General features: G+C 51.7%; 1 protein-coding gene across 7 annotated transcripts in view; it reads right to left on the reverse strand.

The window, feature by feature from the left end:
• Tmem51 (transmembrane protein 51) overlaps window positions 1-25,722 on the reverse strand; it is a 51,503-nt gene that overhangs the window by 5,913 nt on the left and 19,868 nt on the right. Inside the window, exon 2 of one of the 7 annotated variants that reach the window (XM_013507420.1) lies at window positions 1,899-1,973. The exons of the other annotated variants lie outside the window; for them this stretch is intronic. The gene's annotated coding sequence lies outside the window, so the exon portion shown is untranslated. The remainder of the gene's footprint in view (window positions 1-1,898; window positions 1,974-25,722) is intronic. 7 annotated transcript variants of the gene reach the window in all.

The raw sequence follows: 25,722 nt of genomic DNA on the forward strand, positions 1-25,722 counted from the left end.
TCCCCTTCCCCTTTCCTTCCCTTCCCTTCATTTTCTGTGATACTGGGTATTGAATCCAGGCCCTTCAAACTAAGCTATATCCCCAGCCCCTTTTAATTTTTTATTTTGAGACAGTCTCGCTAAATTGATGAGTTGCCCAGTCTGGGCTCAAGCTTGCAATCCTCTTGCCTCAGCCTCCCAGAGTACTGGAATTATAAAAGTTTTCCTTTTCTTAAAGGGGGCAGAAACCTACACATTTCTTATCACAGCTCTGTGCCCAGCTGGACCAAGAGAACCCTCTTCCCAGGAAGCAGCTCAAAGATCCTGAGCTAACGGGAGCAGCCAGCAGGCCTGGGAGATTAAGTGAACCAGGGCATCAGTTACCTGATGCTTCACGTTAGCACAATTCAGGGACCACCGAGGGGTGAAAGCAATGCTCCTTGCTGCCCACTCCTCCATCAGCTACTCTCATGGCAGAACATTTTGCCAAACAGCAAAACAGCCAGTGTTTCGGTGGGCGAAGCCCTGTTTTCAATCCTGCATTCCTTTCAGTCTTTCCAAACAGCGAACCAGGCCCGGTGAAATCTGACGGCACAGATATTTTCTTGTCAAACCACGGGTTTCATCTGAAACTGATGAAGCCACTCTGATACAAGATCCTCCACAGTAATCCCAGCACTCGGGAGGCTGAGGCAGGAGGATCGTTGCGAGTTCGAGGCCAGCCTGAACTGCATAGTGAGACCTGTCTCAGGAAAACAAAAACCCAAACCAAACTTGTACCAAGGATTGCTTCTGGGCTGGAGGGGTGAGGAAGGAGAACTTCTGATTTATTTCTGGATTTTTAACTTTTTACAATCAGAATGTGTGCTACACAGGTAGAAAGATTTATACAATCTGAAGAGAAATCGGAGTATAGTAGGGTGGTGAAGACAGGACGTAGCAGGCAGCTTGGCTGGGTGCTGGGTCTCATCCTGTTTGTTCTTTCTCAACTGTGTGGTCTTGGGGCACTTACTAAACCTCTTTGTGCTTCGGCTTCTACAACCGGAATACGGAGCGGAAACCTTGCTTGTACACACCTCAGAGGGAAACTATAATAAGGAATAAATAAATGTGCACAAAGAACCTGGAGCAGTGTGCAGCTAAAGCCTAAGCTCTTACTGGGGTGCGATCACCCACAAAAGGCACGAACACTGGTTCTGGGGGAACAAAGTGAAAAATCCTAGATATTACAAAAGTGTGTGGTCCAAAAGATGACACAGAAAGATTCCTTAGGAGGGTGATGCAGAGGGAAGTTTTGAAAAACACTATTTACTATCTTTTATCGTTTCAAAACACAAAGTGATGTTCATAATGATTTCCTCCCTGTGGCAGGACTAAGGATGATTTTTGTTTCCTTTTCCTTAGCAGGGAATAAGAGGTGGAAAAGAGACGTGTTTGTGGGTTGATTTCACAAGGAGAAAGTGAAAGGTTGGGTTCTGTCCTTTGAGTTCTCGGCAGGGTTTGCGCCCAACAGTGGCTTAAACTTTCTACCAAGACCGGTCTTCCTTTTGTGGACTGCGGTCTCCATTGTGTCCCCCTGGGCTCTGTGAAAACACAGCCCCAGCTGGCCACTGTTTATCTCGTGCCTGGTTTGTTGACCCTGGACGGCACTGGGGTTATATTTAGCATGGTGTTCTTTGCCTTGCAAATATAAGGAAAGAAGCTAATATTGTGCTTAGAAGATTTGGACTGCACAGTTTCCAACATGTCCCTAAGATGGAGCTGAACTCACTCCAGGCCCCAGGTTGACGTCCAGGCCCCAGATTGGACCTCATTTTCATGACTCACGGTCCAGGGAGCCCTAGGGACAAGGGACAAGACATGGATCCTGCGTCTGGGTTCTTAAGGCAGATCCTTTGCCAGTTAAGAGAGTGACCCACCTGTTGTCACCTGGGGAGGTTCCCAGCAGACCTGCACACTGCTCTTCATGCTAAAATCCTGAGTCAAGGACCCACCTATGAAAACGATCAGAGAGAGGCAATGTTCTAACAAAGCTGTGAGTGCTTCAATCTCATGATGTGTCACTGGGGAGGCCAGTGGGTTAGGGGGGGCCCCAGAAAGAGGGGGAGCTGAGTAAGTGGATGCATGAGAGGTGGCACAGAAGGAGCCCAAACTCTGCACATGAGGGCAGCAGATGAGCGGGGGTATGGCTCAGTGGTACAAGCACCTGCCTGGCAAGTGCAAGGTCCTGAGTTCAAATTCCGGTACCAAAAAAAAAAAAAAAAAAGGGAAAGATACGTCTTGGTGACAATGTCCTCCATCCAGCCCCTCTTGTGGCTCTGTCCAGCAGAAAGGCAGAAACAGTGCTTGGTTCCTGGACGAGAAATGCATAACCTTGACAGCCAAAGCATAACGGACCAGCCAGGAACAGAACAGCGCAGGTTGATCTGACCTGCCAGCCCAGAAGCAAAAAGCCTCAACAAAATACCAGCCGGTGGAATCCAACTTTTTGTTTTAAGAGAATACACCAGCGATTGAACTGGGTTGATCTCAAGAACACAGAGCTGGCTGAACATGAGGGACTCAAACACCACCTCACAAGAGAAATGGGCCACAACAGTGTCACCCCGTGGAGGACTTTGCAGTGATGAGGGTACATACGAGGCAGGTCTGACACATGTTAACAAGGCCTGGGAAAGCAAGCTGCAGAACACAGCCAGTGTGCTGGCCCCTCTGTGAGTTCAGAGCGAGGCTACGCTCTACAGAGCGGTGCTGTCGTCCTGATTATTAGGAGGAAGGGCAAAGGTTATGCCCTAAACTACAGGCTAATCACTGCCACCTGCAAGAAGGAAGCACAGCCCTGGGGTGAGGGCTGAGAGATATTTGGGTGCTGCCTTATTATATTAGTCCTTGAAAGTCACATAGAGCCAATATATACTCTTTTGATTGGCTGAAATATTTCAAACTAAGAATTTCCCCAAACCCATTCCTTACTCTTAGCATGCAAAGCAAACTCCTCTGTCACAGCATTCAAGCCCTCCAGCTTGGACAGGGCTCCTGTCTCTTTCTCCTAGTTTATCTGCTAGCTCAGTGGCTTCAGTTCTATTTTGCCATACTACACACTTCCTGCCACGGGGCCTTTGCACTTGCCATCCCCGCTGCTTGCAAATGCACTTCTGCTGTCTTTTGTCTGACTGCTTCTTTTGCTACCTGGGTCTCAGCTCATGATCACCCCATCACTGTGCAAAATGTCCCCCTGCTGCTCAGTCAGTCCCTTGGTGGCATCCTCCCTGCAGATGGGTTACATTGTGTCACCATCTATGATTAGGTCTGTTTTGCTTGTGGTTCCCTGGCTCCTGTGTGGGAGCACAGATTCCCTGAAAGAAGGTTCTTGTCATCTGCTGTCTCCCTTTGCTGAACGCTGCCCCCCAGCACCCTGCGCCTGGAATTTAACAAGTATCTAATAAATATTTGTAAAATGAAGGCGTGCCTGGTGAGTTTAAATGTCTAACTGACATTCCCTGTCACTGGCAGGAAGTTCTCCATTAAGGTGGGCATCAAGGGGAGACGGGCGGTGACAGCAAACTCTCAGAGGTCCTGGATACCTGAATCTTAAATCTGCATGTGAACGATTTCCTGGCCACACGGAAAGGTGTACAGAATAAACGCGACTTCCACTGGAACAGATGGCAATCACATCACTATTCCCTGGTGGGGTCTGAGGTTTCAGGGGACCCCAGGCCCCTTCCCACCTGGCTGGCGGCTCCCCATCCCTGCACTTGGTCACATGCTTGGCCAGGGTGGCAGGGAGGGCTGCGCCCAGGCTAGGAAGTTCCGGCTCTGGGTACCAAGCGCTCTGCCCCGTGGGTCCCAAGCGGGATGGTGGCTGCAGGTCCAATCTGGGTCTTTGTGAATTTGAGCGAATACGATCAGCACTCAGGGCTGGGGTGGTCGCTCAATAGTAGAGCGCGTGCCTGGTGTGCTTGAGTTCCTGGGCTCCATCGCCAGCACGGAAACACACGAACAAAAGCACAAATAATAAAAGCAGAGCCGCCGGGCTGAACAGCAGCCGAGGGCCAAGTGCTGCTGGCCGTGCGTTCCGCGGCTGCTTCCACCCCTGAATCACAAGAACTGCAGAATATGGTTTAGAAACCAGGATCCGAGCTGGACCCTCTCGGGGTAGAGACCCAGAAGCATCTGGCAGGTCCACGGCCTGAGAGGGAAGACGGCTACCCAGGCCAAGTGCTGGCCTGCCCCGCGTCTGCCACCAGGGTCACGTGACCATTCCTGCCTAGCTGCATAATTGGGAAAGGGAGCCGGGCTCCACTTGCCAGGAACCAGCTGAGCTACGTTCATGTCACAAAGGAGGAATTCAGTGGGGCCCTTCCGCTGAGCCGAAGCCCATGGTCTCTTCTCTCGCCGAGGTCCAGTCTCAGGCAGGGCGGGTAGAAGAAAGGCTCTGAGCCTCCAGTCCTGCTCTGGCCTGCCTGGGAGGGAACTTCAGGTCACCTCCCCACGAAGACCAGGGTCAAAGGGCGCCAGGCTCTTGTTTCAACAGAGCCCTGATCTTTTCGATTTCCCACTGAGTTATGAGCAATGTGCAAATGAGTCACAAAGGTAGAGGAGAGGGCAGGAGGATGGCCTGGGCCAGGGGGCTGGTGGGAAAAAACAGGGAAGGATGAGGGCCAGCATGTGGGTGCGTGGTGTGTTGGTTACTTTTCTCTTGTCCTGAAGCAAAATACCCGGCACTCAGAATTAAGGGAGGAAAGGTTTATTTAACTCACATTCTGTAGAGGTTTCAGTCTGGCTCCAAGGCAGGGTGGCAGGGCACAGGGGCAGCAGAAGACAGCAAAAGCAGTAAGAGCAGGGGAGGGGAAGCGCAAGCCTCTTTTCCTCCTTTACATTGTATGTAGGCTTCCACCCCCTGGGGCAGGTGTAACACTCACACTATCTCCTCTTGCACAGGCTCCGGATGTTTAAAAAGTGAGCACTCTGGTTGAGTCATTTAGTTAAACTTCTAAATTTCTCAGGTCGATACAATGTATCAACTAGTACACATGGCTATAACCCCAGCACTCTGGGAGGCTGAGGCAGGAGGGTTGCAAGTTTGAGCCCAGCCTAGGCAATTTAGTGACTTACCAAGACTGTGTCTTAAAATAAAAAAATTTAAAAGGGCTGGAGTGAGCAATCTACAAGGGCAAGGCAGGGTGCTAACCGTAGCAGTACCAATCAGAGAGTGCCAGCCACAGCAAGAATGGATGAAGCCAGCAGCAGCTGACACCCAGCATGAGTCAGGTCCTTTTCTAAATTCCCCCAGCCTCTATAGCTACCCTGCAGGGAGCAACAGTCCCGGAGTCACCCAGCCAGGGGGCGGCGAGCTAAGACTCACAACCGTCTGCTGAAGTCATCTCATGTTGAAACACGCTGGCTCCCACAAGGGTGCGGCACCGTGACCACTCCCCGGGCCAGGCAGACAAGTCCCACAAAGGGCTGTCATCACAAAAGCATGAAATGGGACAGGTGAACATGTCGGTGAGTCTTTGAAGATTTTGCTACAATTCCTGGGCCCCGACCGTGTGCCAGGGGCTTGGGGCTCCCCAGACCTGTGAGAGGTATATTCCAATCCTGCAGGAGACAGACTGCCCGGTAGAAGGGAAGGCACTGTCCGAGGAAGGGCAGAAGTGGGCAGAGCCACTCTGTGCCCAATCATTGCTACAACAAAATACTGGAGGCCAAAGACTTTACAAAGCACGGAGGTTATTTAGCTCCCAGTTTTAGGAGCTGACAAATGGGCTCACCATGGATGCATGTTGAAAGGGGGCAGATCCCAGGGTGAGAGAGTAGGCCTGAGAGATTCAGGATTATGTCAAATTAGGACAACCTACTCCGGTGGGAACTAACTGGCGTCCTACGAGAGCTACATTAGTCCCTTCTGAGAGCAGAACCCTCTTCCACTCGGCCCACCTTTAATACCACCACAGGAGGCAAAAACCTTCCAACACGTGAACTTTCAGGGGACACTCTCCAACCATACCCAACCCATAGCAACCACTTCATAGTTACTCTTTTTGATGTACAAATAGGGATGCTGAGGTTCAGAGAGGTAAAGTCATTTTTCCAAAGTCACACAGCTAGTACGAGGCAGGGATAAACTGTCTGACCCTAAATCCCATGTTTTTAACCCTCAAAGCGGTACTGCTAAAAGAGGGCACATATAATGAATGTATACCAAGAGGCTCAAAATACAAATTTGAGGAGGTAGGGAAAAGGAAACAGCTCTGTGAGGCCTTGACCTGTCTAAGTTTCTAGGGTACAGTTTGGTGGCAGGAGGAAGTGAGGTATTCTGGGGGAGGGAGAGCCCACGTAATCCCAGAGATGGGGAAGTGGCCTTCCCAGAATGCACCACGGCGCACAGGGAAAAGACCGCTCCCCTCCCCCACCCCAGTACCAGCTGTGCGGGACACTGATAAGGCCGGACACGGCCCAGCTGCTGGCTAATCCACTTAAGCGTGGGTGCAGCTGAGGAAGTCAGGTTCATTCGGAAGCCCGCAGAGCCTGTAAACCAGGGGTCAGGTGAAGGAAGCACGCGTCTTTCTTGCCAGCTTGGCACTGTGGCTTTCTCCGAGCAGGTGGCTGGCGTGCGGCCCTATTTAGAAGACTGGCACAGGGGAGCCGGTCTCGAGGTTCCAGTCACATTCAATATTTCTCAGGAAATGTGACATCTCCAGGTCTTCCTCTGCCAGCACATTGCTGAGAGACAACAGCAGCTGCCGCAGGGCCCCCGCCACTGTCACTGTAAAGCGACGAGGCACTTGGAACCATCTCTAGGCCCCGAGTCGCCGCTGGGCTGTCCCTCTGGCAAGGAGGCCACATGCAGGCGTGGACACCAGGCTGTCCCGAGTCCGTGCTCAGTGTAGCTTTGTCCGACTGACAGCCACAGGAGGGAACAGTCACCCCTGCCTTTGCCCTTTTATCACGGAGCACGCTGAGGTCCAGAGAGGCCGAGACACTTGCCCCAGGCCTCGGCATAGGAAGAAGTCCCTGTCCACAGCCTTCCTGATGCACGGAGAGGTCTCCAGGCAGACGGGAGGAGAGACTCCAAGGTGAGCAGATTCCCTTCCGCCTGGCTCTGCTCCCCTCTGCGCACGGCCAGGAGATGCTGGGGGCTTCGGTGACCTCGGCCCGGTGCGGAGGTGGGCAGATGGGGGCAGGGGAGAGGCTGGCCTGCCCGCCCCACCATCTGGCCAGTGCTCCGGCTGCCTGTCAGGCCTGCAGGAGCCTGGGTCTCTCCGTGTGGGTCTCTCCTGGGTCTGCACACGTCTCTCCGTCCATGGGCAGTGGGATTCTGAGCACAGGCCAGTCACATCTCAGCTTTATTTAGTGATGACCCAGGCAGGTAACCTGGCTTCTCTTGGTCTTAGCTCTGTCCCCTGCAAAGGGGATTTATCCTAAGGTCCACCTCACCAGCTGTTAACTGTTACCAGTGTGAGGGTTGTTTTTTTTGTTTGGTTTGGGTTTGGGTTTGGGTACTAGGATTAAACCCAGGGCCTTCACACTGAGCTGCATCTCAACCCCTTTTAAAATTTTTTCAGACAGGATCTCGCTAAGTCACTAAGTTGCCCAGGCTGCGCTTGAACTTGGGATTCTCCTGCCTCAGCCTCTCAGAAGGCTGGGATTATGGGTGTGTGTACTACCATGCCTGGCTGAGTTACAGGCATTTATTCAGCCACTCCACACACTAGTAACTGGGCACCTGGTCTGCCAAGGCCTCCTGTGAGTGTTGGGGATAGAGATGCCACACCAGCTAGCCATGCTAATAGACTGAGTTTGTGGCAGGTCAGCAGGTGGGACGAGCCAAAGGACAACAAAGCTGGGTAGTCAGGTGCACAGTCACCAAGAAAGTGAGAGATGAGCAAAGATTTGAAGAACAATATGGAGGGCCAGGGACAGACATTCCAGGCCAAGGGAATCACAGACAAAGGCCTTGGGGCAGGAGCCTGCTTGGTATTTTCCAGGGACGCCCAGGCTGAACACCCAACAAGTCAGTCCATGAGGGGCCTTACTCCAGCGGGGGGAAGTTGATCGGATGGGTTAGGTGCCACCTACAGACCCTCAGAGGAAGGTAAGCTCCCATCCATCACTACAGAGCTCAGGACAGATGAGAGCAAAGTCATAGCCATGTGTCCAGGCACAGAGGGGAGTCTGGGTCCTGCCTGGGACAGTGCACGAGTACCACTCCTGATCCTGAGTTTGGGGAAAGGTACACGGGCCGCTGGACCACAGCTGCAAAGTAATCCAGGTCCCAATGCCTGGTATTAGTGACTCCTTACCTTGTACGGCAGAAGTGCTTTGGTGGGGTGACTCAGCTAAGCGTCCCCAGATGGGAGATTTCCCTGGATCGTCCAGGTGGCGGTTACAGGGGTCTGAAGAGGGAGGAGGAAGGAGGAAGTCGGAGCTGTGAGCCTGGAGGGAGAGGTCAGGCATGGCCCAGAGGTGCCGGCAGCAAGAGGGGAAAGAAAGCAGGACAGGAATTCTCTGGAGCCTGCCGCAGGCTGCCCTTCGCCCCAGAAACTGACTCCGGGCTTCCAGCCTCCAGAGCTGCAGGAGGATAAATGTGTGTTGCTCCCATGCCCTGTTTCTGGGGTGATTTTTTCCAGCAGCCACAGGACACGAATACGGCAGTCCTAGGATTCGCTAACGAGCCGGGGCTGCCCTGGCTCTGCCTTCGCAGGTCACACTCGGCTGCAGCGGGTGGACGCTGGGTTCCCAGGGACTCAGAGCTGTGGTTCCAGGGCCCTTAGCTAACACCAGGCTGCAGTGCACTGAGGCTCACGAAGGACTTCACACCCCGACTACAAGAACGCAAAGGAGGGGCTGGGGATTTAGCTCAGCGGCAAAGCGCCTGCCTGGCAAGCACAAGGTCGTGAGTTCGATTCCTGGTACCAGAAGAAAAGACAAAAAAAAAAGCGAAAAAGGCAGGGCCCGCAGGCCACACCTCCTGCCCGCCAGGGGAGCCCTTGGCGTCCCCAGAGCTTTCTTAGACCGCGGATTAGACAAAGCTCATGTTGCCCATATCTGGACTTTTTCTTTTTAGCCACAGCGCTGTCTCCACAGACCTGGTTCCCAAACCTTCTGCCAAGAGCTCTGCGTAGCGCGCTGAGCTGGTCCGAGCCTCTCCCACCCCTCTGCGCCCTTCTGTACTGTGTCCCTGAGTTCAGGGTTTTAACCAGCGCTGCTTTCTCCCGTTCCGGGTTCCTTCTTGCCTTGAGTTTTGTAAAGTCACTGGCTGTGCTTGGTCCTTCTGTCAACTGTGGCACTTTCCAGCTGCAGCACCACAGCGATTAGGCTCTGGGCTGGCTGATTTGCACGCCAGAGTGCATGCATTTATTATTATTTATTGCCTACTTCTTATTATAGTAACTTTTGGTATTAGTCTATTTCTATTTGTAACATTTACTCTATTTAGTCTATGTTTACTTTTATGTATTAACTCATTCTCAATAGACCTTCTGTGTCATGTTTAACTTTCCCAAGAATCCTATGACAAATTTGCCAGGATAATCCTCACTGCACACAGCAAGAGAATAAAGTTCAGAGAAGTTCAGCAATCTGCTCAAAGTCACACAGCAAACAGCGTGACCGAAATTCAAACTAGACTCATCCGGTTTGCGCTGGTACATGCTCCCCATCTCACCCCTCCCAGTGCCTGCCAGGTGCCCCACACCCCTGGATAGCCCTTTTCCCTGCCCTGGCTGCCAGGTTCCAGCCTAGGTCAACTTGGGTCTCTGTAGCCAGGAGGTAAAATTCCTGTTTTCCTTCATGCCATTTTTTTCCTTCATAAGAACTGACCTTCCCGTGTGTCACTCAGGCCCCTCAGCCCTGACATGCATCTGGGCCTGCTGTAAATAACTGATGCTGGGTGTTGAATCGTCAAACTGGAATGAAGGTTAAGATGGAGTGCCTGGCAGCAGAGGCGGGGGGAGACACGTAGTCCGCAGGAGCTCCCTGGGGCGCCGCTGCCAGCACCAGCCCGGAAATGAACTTTCTCACAGTTCTGGAGGCTGCAAGTTGCAGACAAAGTGAGGCAAGGCCGGTTTTTCCTGAGGCCTTTCTCCTCGGCTGTGGACGGGCCCTCTTTCTCGGTCCGGCTGTGGCCCTGTGTGGATGTCTGAGTCATCCTCCTCTCTCAGAAGGAGAGGGTCCACGATGCCCACCTTAACTTCGTCATCTCCTTAAAGTCCTGTACTCCAGACACAGCTCTGTCCTGAGCTTCTGGGAGCAGGGCGTCAACATAGGAGTTCTGCTGGACACTGTTCCCCCACCAGGTAAACAAGACCCAGCCTGGCCAGAGTACTTACCAGCTGCAAGGCACTGCCAGTGCTTGCCCAGTGAGGGGTGCCAGCATACAGAACCCCATTCACAGGAGGTCCGGACACAGCCAGCCTCTGGTCTGGGATGAAATCCCACCTCTGTCCAGCAACAATCAGAACACTGCACCGGCTGGGCATGGTGGCACACGCCTATAATCCTGACACTCAGGAGGCTGAGGCAGGAGGATCTCTGAGAGTTCAAGGCCAGTGTGCCCTGGATAGTGAGACCTTATCTCAAAAGCCCCAACCCCCAAAAACAGCACCGACCTCAGAGGGTTGAGAGGTGAACATTTAACCCACGTTAAGTGCACGGTGCTGGGTATACAGTAAGTGCCAGGACAGGGCACAGCAAGGGAAGGCTGAACTTTAGATGCTCCCCATCTACGGCTAGACCACCCTCACTACTGCTTACCCCCGGGGGCTTAACGTGTTCTCAGCCAGGCTGTAACTGTCTATGATTTGAGCTGACTGTCCCTTCGGGCAGCTTGTACCACTCACTGGAGGTACAAATGTATCTAATCACTTTTATCAGCTTTTGTATTAATAAAACTCATTAAAAGTCTGCAAATGGACTGAATCTAGTTAGTTGCTTGAATCTGAATAACTACTGCCCAAATATAAATACTATTTATATGAATTTTTAAAAGTACTACAATAATCAACAAATTGATTTATTACCTTAAATTAGAAGAAATTTATTTATATTTGTGAATTTCTTTGAAACATTTTATAGATAAAGGCAAGTGATTTGCGCCCAGGGAGTAAAACATCATAATGATTTTGGCTTTTTTTGCAGCCAGAGTGGCACTCATTTTTTCAGATAATTTTCCATAGCATTCTTTTTTTTTGTTTTGTTTTTTTGGTTTTTCTCCGGTACCAGGAACCGAACTCACGACCTTGCACTTGCCAGGCAGGCGCTTTGCCGCTGAGCTAAATCCCCAGCCCTCCATAGCATTCTCTCTGTCATGTGTGTGTGTTTCTTCCAATCCTAAATAAGCTTTTATAAAGTGAAAGCGTCTTTTTTTTCTCAAGTAATTTGCACCCATGGCATTTCTTTGTGGGTTAACAGTTTATTAATAAGTAATTCCCTACATTTTAACATGCAAATCTTACAAGTACCCCATTGCTGGTGTATGTAATATGCATTCACAACTGCTGTGACACAAATTAGCTGCGCTACAGTTTTTGTATCATTTTCACATTTTCCTTGAGGAATTGTAATAGGACATCATCTGGTCTGTTAAATCAATGCCTTTCTCTGCATTACTATAATCAATGATTTCCCTGAGAAGCGACAGGAAGTAAAGGCTGCGGCCAGCACACAGTAGGTGCTTGGCATGTGTTAGTTGTTGATTTTTGCTTGTGTTTTCTTTGTGTCCTTCTCTCTTCCACGAAGTGAAAGGATCTGACTGCTCCTGCCATGCCTGCAGCTGAGCCCCGAAGGCAATGATCAGGGCTGATTCTTTACCTGGGGCTTTCCGTCCCTTGGAGCTGAAAATCCTACAGTGCTAGGACCAGACGCTGAGTTCTAATCAAAATAGATCTTTAGACTGCTGCACAATACCCCAGGGGCCAACTGTCTGAATGGGTAAGTGACTTGGCAGTCCCTGTTTTTAAATGTGCATTCTTGTGTACACATTTTACACAATCTCTTTAAAACAGGAAATGTGGGGTTTGGGTGGGGGGTGGTTTGTAGGAGTGGATGGTCACCCTGGCCACCAGTCTAAGTGCTTAATTTGATCACACAACCAGCTCAGCAGTGTGCCGGGAAGGGTCATGCTTTCTTCCCCTCTCCTTCAGACACACGCGCGCGCGCGCGCGCGCGCGCACACACACACACACACACACACACACACACACAGCTCCCATTAAATCCACTGTCAAGCTACCAATGTGTTGTTGCTGAGCTGAGAGCAGGGACAAAATGTGCATGACTCCCTCTTGGGAAATGGTACCTACCGGCCCCCGTACACCACTACAATGCTTTCTTGGCATTACTACCAGGAATCAAAACCAAGAGCTCCTGTGTGCTAGGCAAGTGCTCTAGCACTGAGCTACACCCGTGACCCTTTTTAAGACACAATCTCACTAAGTTGCCTAGACTGACCTTGAGCTTTCGATTCCCCAGTCTTAGCTTCCTGAGTGTGTAGGACCACAGGCATGTGCCGCTGTACCTGGCACCACTGCAATCTTCGCCAATTCACATCCCCAGCAGGCAGAGGACCACTGGTGTGGAAGCCATCACATTGGAGGTCTCTGAGGACCCAGTGTAACTGAAACGCTCAAGGACAGGAAGTTCCACATCAGGACAGGAAGTCCCACCAGGGATGCTTAGGTGTCTCTCTCATAAGCTGTGTCCCTGAGTCCTGCTGGGGCACCCCTGAGGCTGGTCAGTTGGGCAATACCCATGGTCTGTTAGGAGCCGGGCTCTGCACTCAGATTGCTGGAATTTGGAATCAGGCTCAGGATCTACTAATCATGTGACCCGGGGCAAGCTCTCCTGAGTCTCAGAATGGAGTTGGACACAAGGACAAGCGACATGTTGTGTGTCAAGCACCAGCATGAGGTAAACTCTGAGGCCAAGAGGAGCCGATGAGTCACAGAAGGTGCTAGAACATTCTAGAGAGCAAGGACGAAACCAGTTTCATGGAAATAGCCTAAAGATGAACCAGTTGAGGGCCAGTGGGCACAAACTCTGGGAAGAAGAGAGCCTCCATGTATTCAGGAAAATAAAGGTACTGGGAGAGAGAAGGAAAGGATGGATGGATAAGTCAGGACGAGGCACACACAATGCCATGGGCACAAGCTGGAGACACAGGCACAAAACCACAACAAGCAAGATACCCATTAAATCATAGGGCCAGGGCCCTGGGAAGGAAAGGAGAGGTAGAATGGGGAAGGGGAGCAAAATTCAATAAAACTATGACTGCAACAATAAAACAAAGGAGGCTGGGTGTGGTGGTGCACACCTACAACTGCACCAGTAGGGAGGCTGAGGCAGAAGGATCACTGTGAGTCTGAGGCCAGCCTAGGCTACAAAGTGAGACCCTGTCTCAAAAAAAAAAAAAAAAAAAAAAAAAACCCAAAACAAAAAACTAAGAAAAAACAAACCAAGAGGGGGTTTCATGCCAGCATTAATGGCGACGTCATGGCCTGATTAATCCTCTGAGCTGAGGCCCAGACCCTCCCCAACCTGCAGAGAAATGCTATCTGCTCACTGCCCAGCAGCCCAGCCACAAGAAGCCAGTGAGCTGTGCTATTCGCTCACTTGACAAACATTTACTGAGCTCCTTTGGCATGCACCAGGTCCAATCCGGAACTAGACAGCCAGGAAGAAACACAGCCTGATTCAGTGGGATGGCATGGTCCCCAGAGTAATCACAAGTACATGTGAGCCAAGGGACAGGGAAGGGGCTGCTGAGGCCCTGGGTGATCCTTGACAGTCACTCCCAGCATGACTCTGCTTGACATGAGAGCTGTGCTGTCCAGGGCAGCTGCTGCTGGCCGCGTGTGACACCAGGGACTTGAAAGGTGGTCAGTCAGCACCGCGACATGCTTCAGGAGTATGAGATGCACCCCGGCCCTCCACAAAATCACCGGATAGAAGACTATCCCACTAGCTTTTTAATATTAATTACATGTTGCCAGGTGTGATGGTGCATGCCTATAATCCTAGCACTTGGGAGGCTGAGGCAGGAGGATCACTGTAAGTTTAAGACCAGCCTGGGTTACACAGTGAGTTCAACGCCAGCCTGAACTCCAGGGGACCCTGTCTCAAAAAACCAGCCAGCCAAACAAAATTAATTACACTTTGAAATGGTATGTTTTGGATAGACTGAGTTAACTATGCTGTTAAAAATTGGCCTGTGTCTTTGTCCTTTTTTTAAAAAGCTGGGGTTGCCAGGAAACTTAAAATCATCTCTGGGGTCATGTTCTATTCATCCTGGACAATGCTGCCCTGGAATGGGAGCTCTTGTGGGCTTGGATTCCTGTTGTTCTGTTCACTGTGTTCTCCAGGCCTAGCACAGGCCTGGCATGTGCAGGAGGAGCTTAACAGATGCCTGTTGCGTGCATATAGGGCGTGGCCCGATAGTGTGGTGGAACCTGTGGAGTGAATGTGCGGTGGACAGAGTGGTAACATTGTCCCCCCTTATCTAGTTTTGCTTTATGCAGTCAGAGTTACCTGCGCTCAGCCATGGCCCAAAAGCTAAGTGGAAAATCCCAGAAATAAGCAGTGAGTTTTAAATTGCACACTGTTTTGCACAGCGGGATGGACTCTCAAGCCGTCCTGCTGCTCCCCACCCCATGGGTGAGTCACTGCTGGGAATCGCGTATCAGTGCTGTGTATGCTACCTGCCCCTTAGTCACCTGCTGGTCTCCGCTGTCATGTCAACAGCTTGTATTCAAGTAGCTCTTATTTTACTTAAATATGGCCCTGAAGTGTGACAGTAACAATGCTGGCAATTTCATTACAGTATTTTATATATAATGTGTGTGTGTGTGTGCGTGTGTGCGTGTGTGCATGTGTGTATGTGTGTGTTTGTACCGGGAATTGAACTTGGGACCTCATGCTTGCTAGGCAGGTGCTTGTGCTGCTGAGCTGTATCCCCAGCCCCTTCATTACAGTATTTTGTCATGATTGCTGTATTCTATTGCTGTTGTTAACGCTTATTGTGCATAATTTATAAACACCTTATCACAAGTCTGGATGGGTAGGAAAAGACATAATACATGCAGGGCTCACTATGATCTGGGGTTCCGGCCATGGACCGAATCCTTGAATTTTGGAGCCGGTGGGAGCTAACGTGATTATGTTCACAGGGATAGTGCATGTCGCCTTCTAGTCTGTGACGGGAGTGTGCTATGGCCTCCCGGACTGCTTCTGAGGACCCAGGCCTGGCACAGGCCGGGGACACTGTGAGCTGTTGTATTTGCTGACGGCGGCCTGAGGAAGCAGTGAGGCTGGAGGACTTGGTCGAAGGACTGTTGCTATTCTGGGCACGGGGACTGTAAACCCCAGCCTGGTGGCAGCCTGTGACCCTGCGCAGTTGCTAGGGGGTCTCATCCCCAAACAGAAGCAGCCACCTCTGTGGATTCTGCTGCTGAGGTGACAGCCGGTTCCCCGTCAGGACGGGCAGCGGAGGCACGGGGAGAATGGACGAAGCCGGTGTCCACTGTGGCTGAGGACTGCGGGGAGCCCACTCTGTGGACTCCTTCGGTAGCTGTAGCTTATGAACCCCCACGTGACAGGGCAGGCTGCTCTGAGGGCTTCCAAGTCCTTTCCAGATAAGAAATCACTGCTGAAAAATGTAGCTCCATTTCAGATACGCTACATAGGACCGTGGAGCCCCGAGGAGGGGCGGGGAATGGCCACGGTGACACCAGCAGGGGTCTCCAGGGCCAGGTGGGATGCTCGGACCAGTGTCTGCTCACTACCTGACTGTCCACACAGGTGGAAACGGCATAGTTGCAGCCCCTCTCCTGTGAAGGGCTGTGTTAGCTGCCTGTTGCCTGTAAGAAATGAATGACCACAAATGCAGGGACCCAAAGCAGCCCAGACTTACTCTCTTAGAGTTCTGGAGGTCAGAAATCTACAAGCAAGGTGTCAGGAAGGCTGTGTTCCTCCAGGGGGTCTCAGGGGAGCAACTCATTTCCTTGCCTTTCCCAGCTCCTAGAGACTTCCTGCACCCCTTGGCTCCTGGTCCCCTCCTCCATCCTCCAGCAGCATCCCTCTGACCACCGCTCAGGTCCTCCCACCTTCTTCCCTGACGCTGGTCTGTACCCTGCTTATAAAGCCCCTGGGGACTGTGTCATACCCACCCAGTAACCCAAGAAATCTCCTTACAAGATCCCCGACATAATCACACGTTCAAAGGGCCTTTTTCCACACAAGGTAACACAGTCCCTGGCTCTGATATTAGAATTAATCATTGTTGAGTGGGGCACTATGGCCCGAAGCCCAGTCCTGTACAATTTCAAGGGTTCACTGGGTTTTCACAGACTGTCCCCGGAGAATAAGAATCCCTACTTCGATACCTCACGGCGCAGCGCTAGGAGATTTTGCAGTCCCCGAATACAGACAATGTGCCTAGATGACACACCAGGATTACACACTTTACAGGAGGGCCCGGTCACAATAAGAACCACTGACGCATGTGGAATGTGTGCTCCTGGCCTGGCAATCTCATTTCTTGAACAGCCATGACCATCATCCGCACGCTACAAGCATAGATGCAGAGGCCTAGCGAGGTTCTTTACGTTGCCCAAAGTTCCCTGTTAATAAGTGGCAGAATGAGGCCTCCAACCAGAGAGTCTGGGTCCAGAGTCCATCCTTCCAACTCTGCTAAGTCCTCCCTTCACCTGCCCCCAAGCCCTGCTTTACAAACAGCGCCTCTTGCACCTTCTGCACACAGCTTCGGAGACAAGGCACTCCTTTGTTTAATGCCACAGCACAGTTTGCTGAGAGCAGAGAGACGGAGAGGGTGGGGATTGTTCCAACAGCAGGGAAGGCCAAGGCCTGGTCTTCGGTCAGCTGACACAAGGGCCTCTCCACCACCCTCGCTCAGCCCCTGTGACCTGGAGCTCATGTGGCTGCCCGTTGCCTTGTCTCATGTCCAAAAACTCAGTTCCCCCCTGAGCTACCACCACACAGCGTTGGGGTTGAGACAACCCACAAGCTTGGAGCCCTGCCCACGCAGGACATTTGCACCTCTGTGTCCCCACCCTTCAGGCCAGGAGCTACACCAGCACCATCTCAGCCCTTGAAGGATAAAGATCTACAGGTGACCTGAAGAAATAGCATAGAAATGGAATGTTGAAGCAAAGTAGCCAGAGAGGGAAGGGTGAGCAAGGGCCAAGACTCCCCCTGAACTCAGAGAAACTGCCAGGCATAACCACAACCACAACTATAAACCATCAACTTCTGCTTGCTGAGTGCCTGCCCTGCATGAGCTGGGCAGTGATAGTGCCCTGGGTAAAGGTGGCCCCTAGGAGGCAGGAGCAAAGCTGCTGACTAGTTGCTGCTGCTCTCAGTCATTCATTCAACAAACATCACCAGTGCATCCATAACATACCAGCTGCAGTCTTGGTACTGGATGTGCAGCAACAAGCATCTCAGAGGAAACAGCCTAGCTCCAGGTACCCTACAGATATGCCTTTTCCTTAGAAACATCAGTGCCAATAGGAAAATCGCAGTCACATAGACAGGGACGCCTCCTTACCATACAGGAAGTCACTGGAAGGACCTTTCAAATAAGCCCCTGCTATCTCTCCCCAGTGAGAAGCTGTCCAAGCCTGTTGCACAAGTGACTCCCAAAGGGGCCTCTGGGGACCCTGAAGGTTGGCTGACCAGGCGGGTCTGCTGGGATGCACCAACATGATGCTTTGAGCAGCCCAGCATCCAGGTCCTCTTCCTATGATTCTACCACTGGGTGTGGCCAGGCCCAGCCAACCAGTTCCTCCTATTTCCTATGGGTGGTGGCCAGCCTCAGCCAATCACCTGCTCCTATTTCTTCTGAGGTGTGGCCAAACCCAGCCAATCAGTCGCTCCTATTTCCTCTGGGGTGTGGCCAAACTCAGCCAATCAGTTGCTTCTATTTCCTCTAGGTGTTGTCAGAACCCTTGAAACCCAAGGCTTTTGCTGTGGTGTAGAGGCAAAGCCAGCTGCTCAGGGCAGTGCCCTGGGAGTTTGCAGGACAGGATCCGGCCTGGAGCTGCTGGGGACCATCTTGTCACAAAGGTAGAAGCTGCCTGAGGAGAGTATCCTGCTGGAGGCAATGAGAGCTGAGGTAGAACGTGCAGGAGACTCCAAAGGACACCACCAAACCCAGAGATCCAACCAAACTACCAGTACTTCAGTCGCGTGAGGCAATACACACGATTTGTCTACTAAAAAATGCAAATGTGATAGCATTACCCTTGGTCAAGATCCCTCTGTGGCTCCCTGTTTCCTCCCAGGATGAAGCCCTGCTCAGGAGACCTTCAGGGTGGGCCCTTGAGCCTGTCTGCTGCTCCCCTCAGGCTTGGCTAATTCCTGCATGCTTCACAGGCACCGTCTCATTCAATCCCTCCACACCCTTATGTACAACCATACAATCCCACTGTGCAGGTGTGCACTGCAGGTGTCCCGCAGCATCTCTGGTCTCTACCTGCCCAATCCCAGTAGCATCTCCAAAAAACCAAAAATGTCTCCAGACATCACCAAGTGTTCCTGGGAGGGCGAAATCACTCGTACTTGAAAACTATTACTCTATGCTGTGGTTTCCAGCATTAAAAGAAGCACATATGATGTTTATTTTAAGATTATTAGAAGGATGTGGTGGTACACGATTGTAATCCCAGCTCTCAAGAGGCTGAGGCAGGAGGATCATTGTGAGTTTGAGACCAGCCTGGGCGACAAAGTGAGCTCAAGGCCAGCCTGAACTGCATAGCGAGACCCTGTCTCAAAAAGACAAAAAATAAATACATAAATAAATGAAAAAAAGTCATTAAAGTGGTCTGCATTCAGCACTTCACCCAGCATGCTCCATTTTACCTCCCCACAGATCTCAACTCTTGATTCCTACTTTCTATCTCTGCCACCTCTGTCCCTGCCAGCATAACCTGGTAACTACCTTGGCTTCCAAACTGTTCTCTCAGCTGCCGGCCTTGCCTCAGCGACGCTCCTCCTCTCCTCCTTCCTTCCTTCCCTCCCTGCCTTCCTTCTTTCTCTTTCCCGGGCACAGGGGATTAGACCCAGGCCTTTTGTCCTAAGCTACATCCTCAGCACTTTTTTATATTTTATTTTGCCGCAGGGTCTCAGTAGTCACTAAATTGTTCCGGCTGCGCTCAAACTTAACGTCCTCCTGCCTCAGCCTCCCAGAGTGCTGGGATTACAGAGCTCCACCCTGCTGCCCAACATTGGTGGCTCCTGCCCATCTGTCATTTGAATGTCACCTCCATATTGACATTTCCAAAGCAAACACCTGCAAATAGTTGCCCCACGTAATTCCACACCCTAACATGACCCTGGGGTTGGACGTAGCTAAGACTGCAACCTGCAATCACTGAGCTTGTTTCTTTACTGATCTCATGACCCAGATGTCAGCCCTAGGAAATGCTGCAACAGGGCAGATGGTGCCAGGCACCTGGAAAGCGATTGGCAAATATCACCACCCCGAGTACCATACTGGCCACAGGCACAGCAGCTGTGCACAGTACAGTGACTTTTTGTTGCTGTGACGCTAGGGATGGAGCCCAGGGCCTGGTGCTCTACCTCTGAGCCACACTCCCAGCCCCGGTACTGCACCTTGACTGCAAATCAGGCAGTGGGTTACATGCGGTGCCTGGCAGAGAGAAGAATTTCCTCGTGAAGCTTCTATGAGGTAGATTCTAATGGTAGGGGAGATGATTACCCCCTTCGCGGGCTTTTTTGGGTGCATTCCATCTCTGTGTTGGGAATCTGCTTAAGCAAGGTCTGTATGTTCACGTGTTCCCCAAGACTGTTGATGCAAACCACTTTACCTCCAGACACAAAATGAACCCACCAGGGCGGATGCAGGGCTGTGGGATGGTCGCTGTTCTGTGCCTTGTGCCCGGCTGGCGCGCCTTCTCCCCTCGCAGCCCCCAGGGAAGTGATCTAGTACTTTCCTCCCTGTCCGTCCTCACCCTCACTCCAAGCTGCTGTCGGTAGTTCCCTCCTTGGCCTTGACCCTCAGAACAATCATTTACCTAAGGAACATGGGCTTCCAAGTTTGCAAATGAAGAACCCAGAGCCCAGAGAAGGACAGTAATATCTCCATAGTCACACAGCCCATTGGCAAAAGACCCAGAGCTTGAACAGTTCAGCTCAGAATGGATCTGGCACACGACTGATTACTGAGTGTGTAGTGTGCCAGGCACCATACTAGGACCTTGACTTGACTGCTTGATCTATGACCACACGACAGGGTGGGTGCCACAACTGTGCCCATTTTACAGAGGAGGAAACTGAGGCCCAGAGAAGCAGAGTGACACATTCCCAAGCGGACAGCAGGGCTCTGGGATGCTATCAGCCTGTGGCTCAGCACGATCACACGGTTTCACGCAGGCAGCTGGATATCATGCCAGGATGGTTCGCCATTGGTTTTGTTTTCATCCCAAAGGAAATAGAGCAGCTTGAGAAACTCACATTGTGGTTCCTAAAAGCAGGCATAAGACTAAATAAACACAGAAAACAAGCACCCAAAGTCAACAGGGAGAAAGGTTGTTTGTTTACACCTTGTGCCCAGTGGGGACAGACACCTGCTGCCGACAGCTGTCAGTGTGGGGGAAGCCACTGCCCGTTTAGACACACCCTGGCTCACGCCCAACCTCTCCACGTTGTCAAAGGCGATGGCCAGGAGCCCATCCCTAGGGCAAGCTTGGGCTTTTAACACGAGAGAACCCGAGGAAGGCACGGTTACTGTTATACCTTAAGATGCCCCGGACAGAGCTCGTGACAGCTTTATGCTACACCTGTTGCTACAGGCCACGCCCGAGCGTGACTTGTCATCTCCCAGAAGACAGGAAACACAACTTCCTACCCTACAGCAGCCCGCGGCCTGCCCAGCTCGGTCCCAGCTGAGGGAAGCATGTGACCTCGCAATTGACAGCAAACAGGAGCTGGCGAGGGTTTCGGGCTTACTGTGTGACATCAACCTGCTGACTAATTTCATCCTCAAAACAGTGCCCGCACACCGGGGCTCAGAGAGGTTAGGTCATTTGCACACGGATGCACAGCTCCCTGTGGACACGTGGACTGCGGGCTCCAAAGAACATCATAATGCTTCCTCCCGTAAAACTGAACACACGCACAAAACAACCGGCACAGTGCCTGCAACACGACAGTGCCACAACATGCAGCCCACGGTGTTATTTGGAGGGCAGCAGGGAGGCGGGACCTGGAGAGGCCTGCCTGGTCCTGCCTGATGCCCGGCACCTAGAGCACATCGGCAGCCCTGGGTCGGGGGTCTCGCCCTCCATCCGGGCAGCACAAGGCCAGGACCTGACCAGGGGTGGAGGATGCTTTGTCCATGGATTATAACTGGTTTTGCTTTGGATCCCCAGGGCCAGATTCGGCCCCAGTCACATTTCTGCTTAAAAACAGATGCACAAATGCTTGACATCTGCAAAGATGCAACTGCTTAGCCTTCAGCCGTGAGAGGCAGGTGGTGCCCGCTCAGGCCGGGCATCGCTGTCTGCAGCGCTTGTTGGAAATGCAGCTGCCAGGGCCCCCACCTGAGATGCTGACTGCGAGCTGCCAGGGCTGAGGCAGAAACATCCCCTTATTTTGTTTATTTAAGATATAATTTATGCAAATAAACGCAAGGATTTTAGTGTACTAGGGGATGAGTTCTGATTATACCTGTGTAGCTGCGTTGACATCAAGGTCCCCGCATAGGCGGCTCGCTCCAGTTGCCCTGCTCTGCGCTCTCACCCCAGTCAGTCCCGCCTGTGCTAGAAGTTTCTATAAACAGAGTCCCATGGTGCATGGCGCTGCCTGTGTCCCCGCTTCTTTGTCCCTCTGTCCTGCTGAGTGGCAAGGCCCTGTGTGGCCTCACAGTGTGTTAGTGGCTCACCCGCCCCAGGGCGCTGGGCAGCTTCCCCTCAGGCTGTGGCAGACACGGCCACTGTGAACACGGTATGCCAGGCTGCATGGGCAGCTGTCGGCCCGGCCCTTGCTGAGCCCCAGGACGGCTGGGTCACAGGGAGAAGTGTGAACCTTAGGCACCTCTCCAGGTGCTGTGCTGCCCAGGTGGGGCCTCCAGATGAGAAGGTCACCAGGGCTGCTCCAGGTCACAGAGGAATCAGTTTTCCTGGTGCATTGTCCCTGAGTCACGCACCAAACCCATCCGGGTGGTTTGTCCTGACTGACGATGCCAGCTCTCCATCCTGGGGCTAAAAGCACATGGAGGTAACACAGGGATGTACCCGCAGCCAAGGGCCCGCCCAGCTTTCATGCCTCCTTCCCCTACGGCCTAGAGATTAAATGCATTGTTAAAAGGCATCGTTCACCATCCTTCCTCTGAACCTCACCAGGGATTTCTTTGTGGGGATCAATACCATTAGCAGAGGCAGGAGAGCAAAATGGTCAGTATCAGTGGTGAAAAAAATCCAGGTGGCTGTATGTAGGCAAGTTACTTTGCCCTTCTGATCCTTGATGTCCTCATCTGTAAAATGGGTGCATTACCAGTATTCATGATGCTGGAGTATATGAGACATAAAAAAATGGGGGTGGCAAGCCAGGTGTGGTGGTGCATACCTGTCATCCCAGTACTCTGGGAGGCTGAGGCAGGAGGACCACAAGTTTTGAGTCCTGCCCGGGCAACTTAGTGAGACCCTGTCTCAAAATTTAAAAAAAAGGCTAGGGATGTAGCACAAAAGAGTTCAATGGGTTCAATCCCTAGTACCACAATCTAGTTCAGGCTATAGTGATAGTGATGCGGATGGGAGACTTTTGAGAAATATTTCCACTGAAGGTTCAGGATGCTGTAGTCTCCTCCTGTTATTTCTCTAATTACCACTTTTAACTGTTTCTCATGGGATACAGAAGATTTCAGTGACTGGGGCCATATCTGTGTTAAGCCCAGAGCACACGGCTAAAAAGGCCAGCTTCTTGGGCCCAGGATCCTGGTGCTCACCGAGCCTTGGACCCCTTTCTCTAAGTGTGGACCCAGCATGAACCTGGGGAGGTGGCTGAGCTCCGGGGCACAGACAGGTCACAGGAGGACAGAGAAGGGAGCCAAGGTTGGGAATGGCTCCGGTGGGGAACAGAGCCAGGGGAGCAGGGCGGAGGGAAGGGACAGATGGTCCACTCAGTGCAGTCCTGACACCCTCTGCAGTGGGGCGCTGGCCAGGCTAAAAGTTCTGGTTGCACCACGGGCCTGGGCTTGACTCCCTGCTGCTTACTTCCTTCTTGGTTGGGTGAACTCCAGCAAGTTACTTCCGCTGGGCTGCGACAAGCAGATTAAGAAGCGCTGTCTCCCTGAGCCAGGTGCACGGGCACATGCCTGGAAGCTCAGCTACTTAGGAGGCTGAAGCAAGGAGGATCGCCGGAGCTCAAGGCCAGCTGGGGCAACAGAGTGAGATCCCATCTCAAAAACAAAACGAAACAAGTATTTCTTTCCCTAGTGGAGTTTCCAGAAGGGACCATGAGGCTCAGCGCGCAGAGCAGCTAACACAAGCCAGGCTATCTTGCTTCCTCTACATCCAGGGCTGGAGCTCGTGCCTACTTATAACAGGAAAATATCCCACAAGCCACAGGGCCGGGGAACAGACAGCGGCTCTCAGGGTGCACCCTTCTGCTTATAATCCGCAGCCCTGTGCCCTTTCTATCCCAGTGTCCCACCTTTTCTTTCCATCTTTCCCTGCCCTGGCTGCTCCAGACACCGAGGGGGATGATAGATAACACCTCTCCCCGGAAACTCTCGGGCTCAAGTTCTAAGCATTTACTGTCAGCGGCCTAAGTGGTATTAATTACACCGTCCCACAAAGCCTGCAGCAAGCACACTCTGCTGCTGGTCCACTACTGCATGCTGCACTCTGCTCAGACTCCCGGTCACACAGTGGCCTGGGATCTGGTTCTCGTGGTTGGAAACTGGGCCGCAACTTTTGGGGCCCTGTGACCCTGCCTATTCCTGCAGTTAAACCTCAAAACAAACACGGCAATGTTGGGTCTCTAAGAAACAGCAGATCTGGAACACTTCACTCTCTGTGCGGCTTTTGGCATTTTTATGAGTTGTTTAAAATTGAAATCAAGAGGGTGTAGTGGGGCATCCCTGTGATCCCAGCATTCAGGAGGCTGAGGCAGGAGGATTACGGCAAGTTTGAGGCCGGTCTGGGCTACATAGTGAGTTCAAGGCCAACCTGAACTGCATAGCAAATCCCTGCCTCAAAATTAAAAAAAAAAAAAAAAGGCTGGGGATATAACTCAGTGTGAAGGCCCTGGGTTTGATCCCCAATATCACAATACTGTACATGTATAAATAAATAGGAAAACTTAAAATTGAGACAAGGAACATGGCGTGCAGACTAAAAGCGTTCTTTGGGAAGTGCAAAATGTAGCTCATGCAGGAAGCACAGTCCCTTTGTTTCATGATGAGCACTAAGAACAACTTTGTCACAGACGATGGGGTGCAGCGATGATCGCCTCTAGGTGTCAGACCTGCAGGGACACCATTGTCCCCAATGCCACTCACGCTCTGCTGTCCAGGCAGCGGATGACAGGACCAGGGGGGACCTGGTTCCATCCTTCTGAGCCGCTCCCTGGTTCCCAGGAGCTTTGGGAAATGGGAGTCACCACAAGGCAAGAACTTTAACAACCGCTTGTGGGTCAAAGGCAGGGACAGGGGCTGCAGGTGCCTGCTCACCGCTCATGCGGGCCAGCACCGGTACCAAGTCACAGCTCTGCCCCGTGGAAGGGACAGAGTCCTTGTGCCACAGTCCGCGCCATGCCCTGCTGCCTTAAGTCCAGCCAGAGCCTCTCCTTTGCGCCCCCTGCTGGCTCCTGCTAGGCACAAACAGTCGCCACCCTGTTCTGCACATCGGTAGGCCCCCAATTTGGGGCTCCTTTCTGTGCAGAGATTCTCCCTGCCCCTGCCCTTCCCGCTCTAAGTCTAAGGCTTTCTCTGTCATTTTGACCTTGGGGAAGAGCCAGAAGTCACACTGTGCCCGATCTAGTGAGTAAGGTGGATGAGGACACACTGTGAGGTTTCTATGAGCCTGCCGTTCTGTGGGATGGTACATTTTTAAATCACACCTCATTGCTCATCTGAGAAATGCAAATTAAAACAGCACTGGGATTCCATCTCACCCCAGAAAGAATGGCCATCATCAAGAAATCAACCAATAACGAACGCTGGAGCGGCTGTGGGGAAATCTCCACTGCTGGTGGGAGTGTAGGCTGGTGAAACCACTGTGGAGATCAGTGTGGAGACTCCTCACAAAACTAGGATTAGAGGTCCAACTTAACCCAGCTACTCCCCTTGTCGGTATCTTCCCAGAAGAACTGAAAACATCACAACACAGTGATATATGTGCACCCATGTTTATAACAGTGCAGTTTGTCAAAACTAAATCTTGGAAACCCAAATGCCCATTAACCAAGGAATGGATAAAAAAGACATGGTTTTTTTATACAATGGAGTACTATTCAGCTATAAAGAAAGATAAACTTGAGGCTTTTATAGGTACATGTATGCAACTAGAGACCATACTAAGTGAAATAAATCAGACTCGCATGTGTAAACATTGTATTGTCTCCCTAGTGTAAGAAGCTGAAAGAGTAAGTAAGATCCAAAAGGTACAATAGATATTGTGAAAGGGAAAGAAACTGCTCAAAAGGAAAGAACAACTGGGATGGGGGAAAAGAGAAAAGAAGGAAGGAATATATATATAT

Source organism: Chinchilla lanigera, unplaced genomic scaffold, assembly GCF_000276665.1.
Source record: "Chinchilla lanigera isolate Chin_1 unplaced genomic scaffold, ChiLan1.0 scaffold00126, whole genome shotgun sequence".
NCBI classification, from domain to species: Eukaryota; Metazoa; Chordata; class Mammalia; order Rodentia; family Chinchillidae; genus Chinchilla; species Chinchilla lanigera.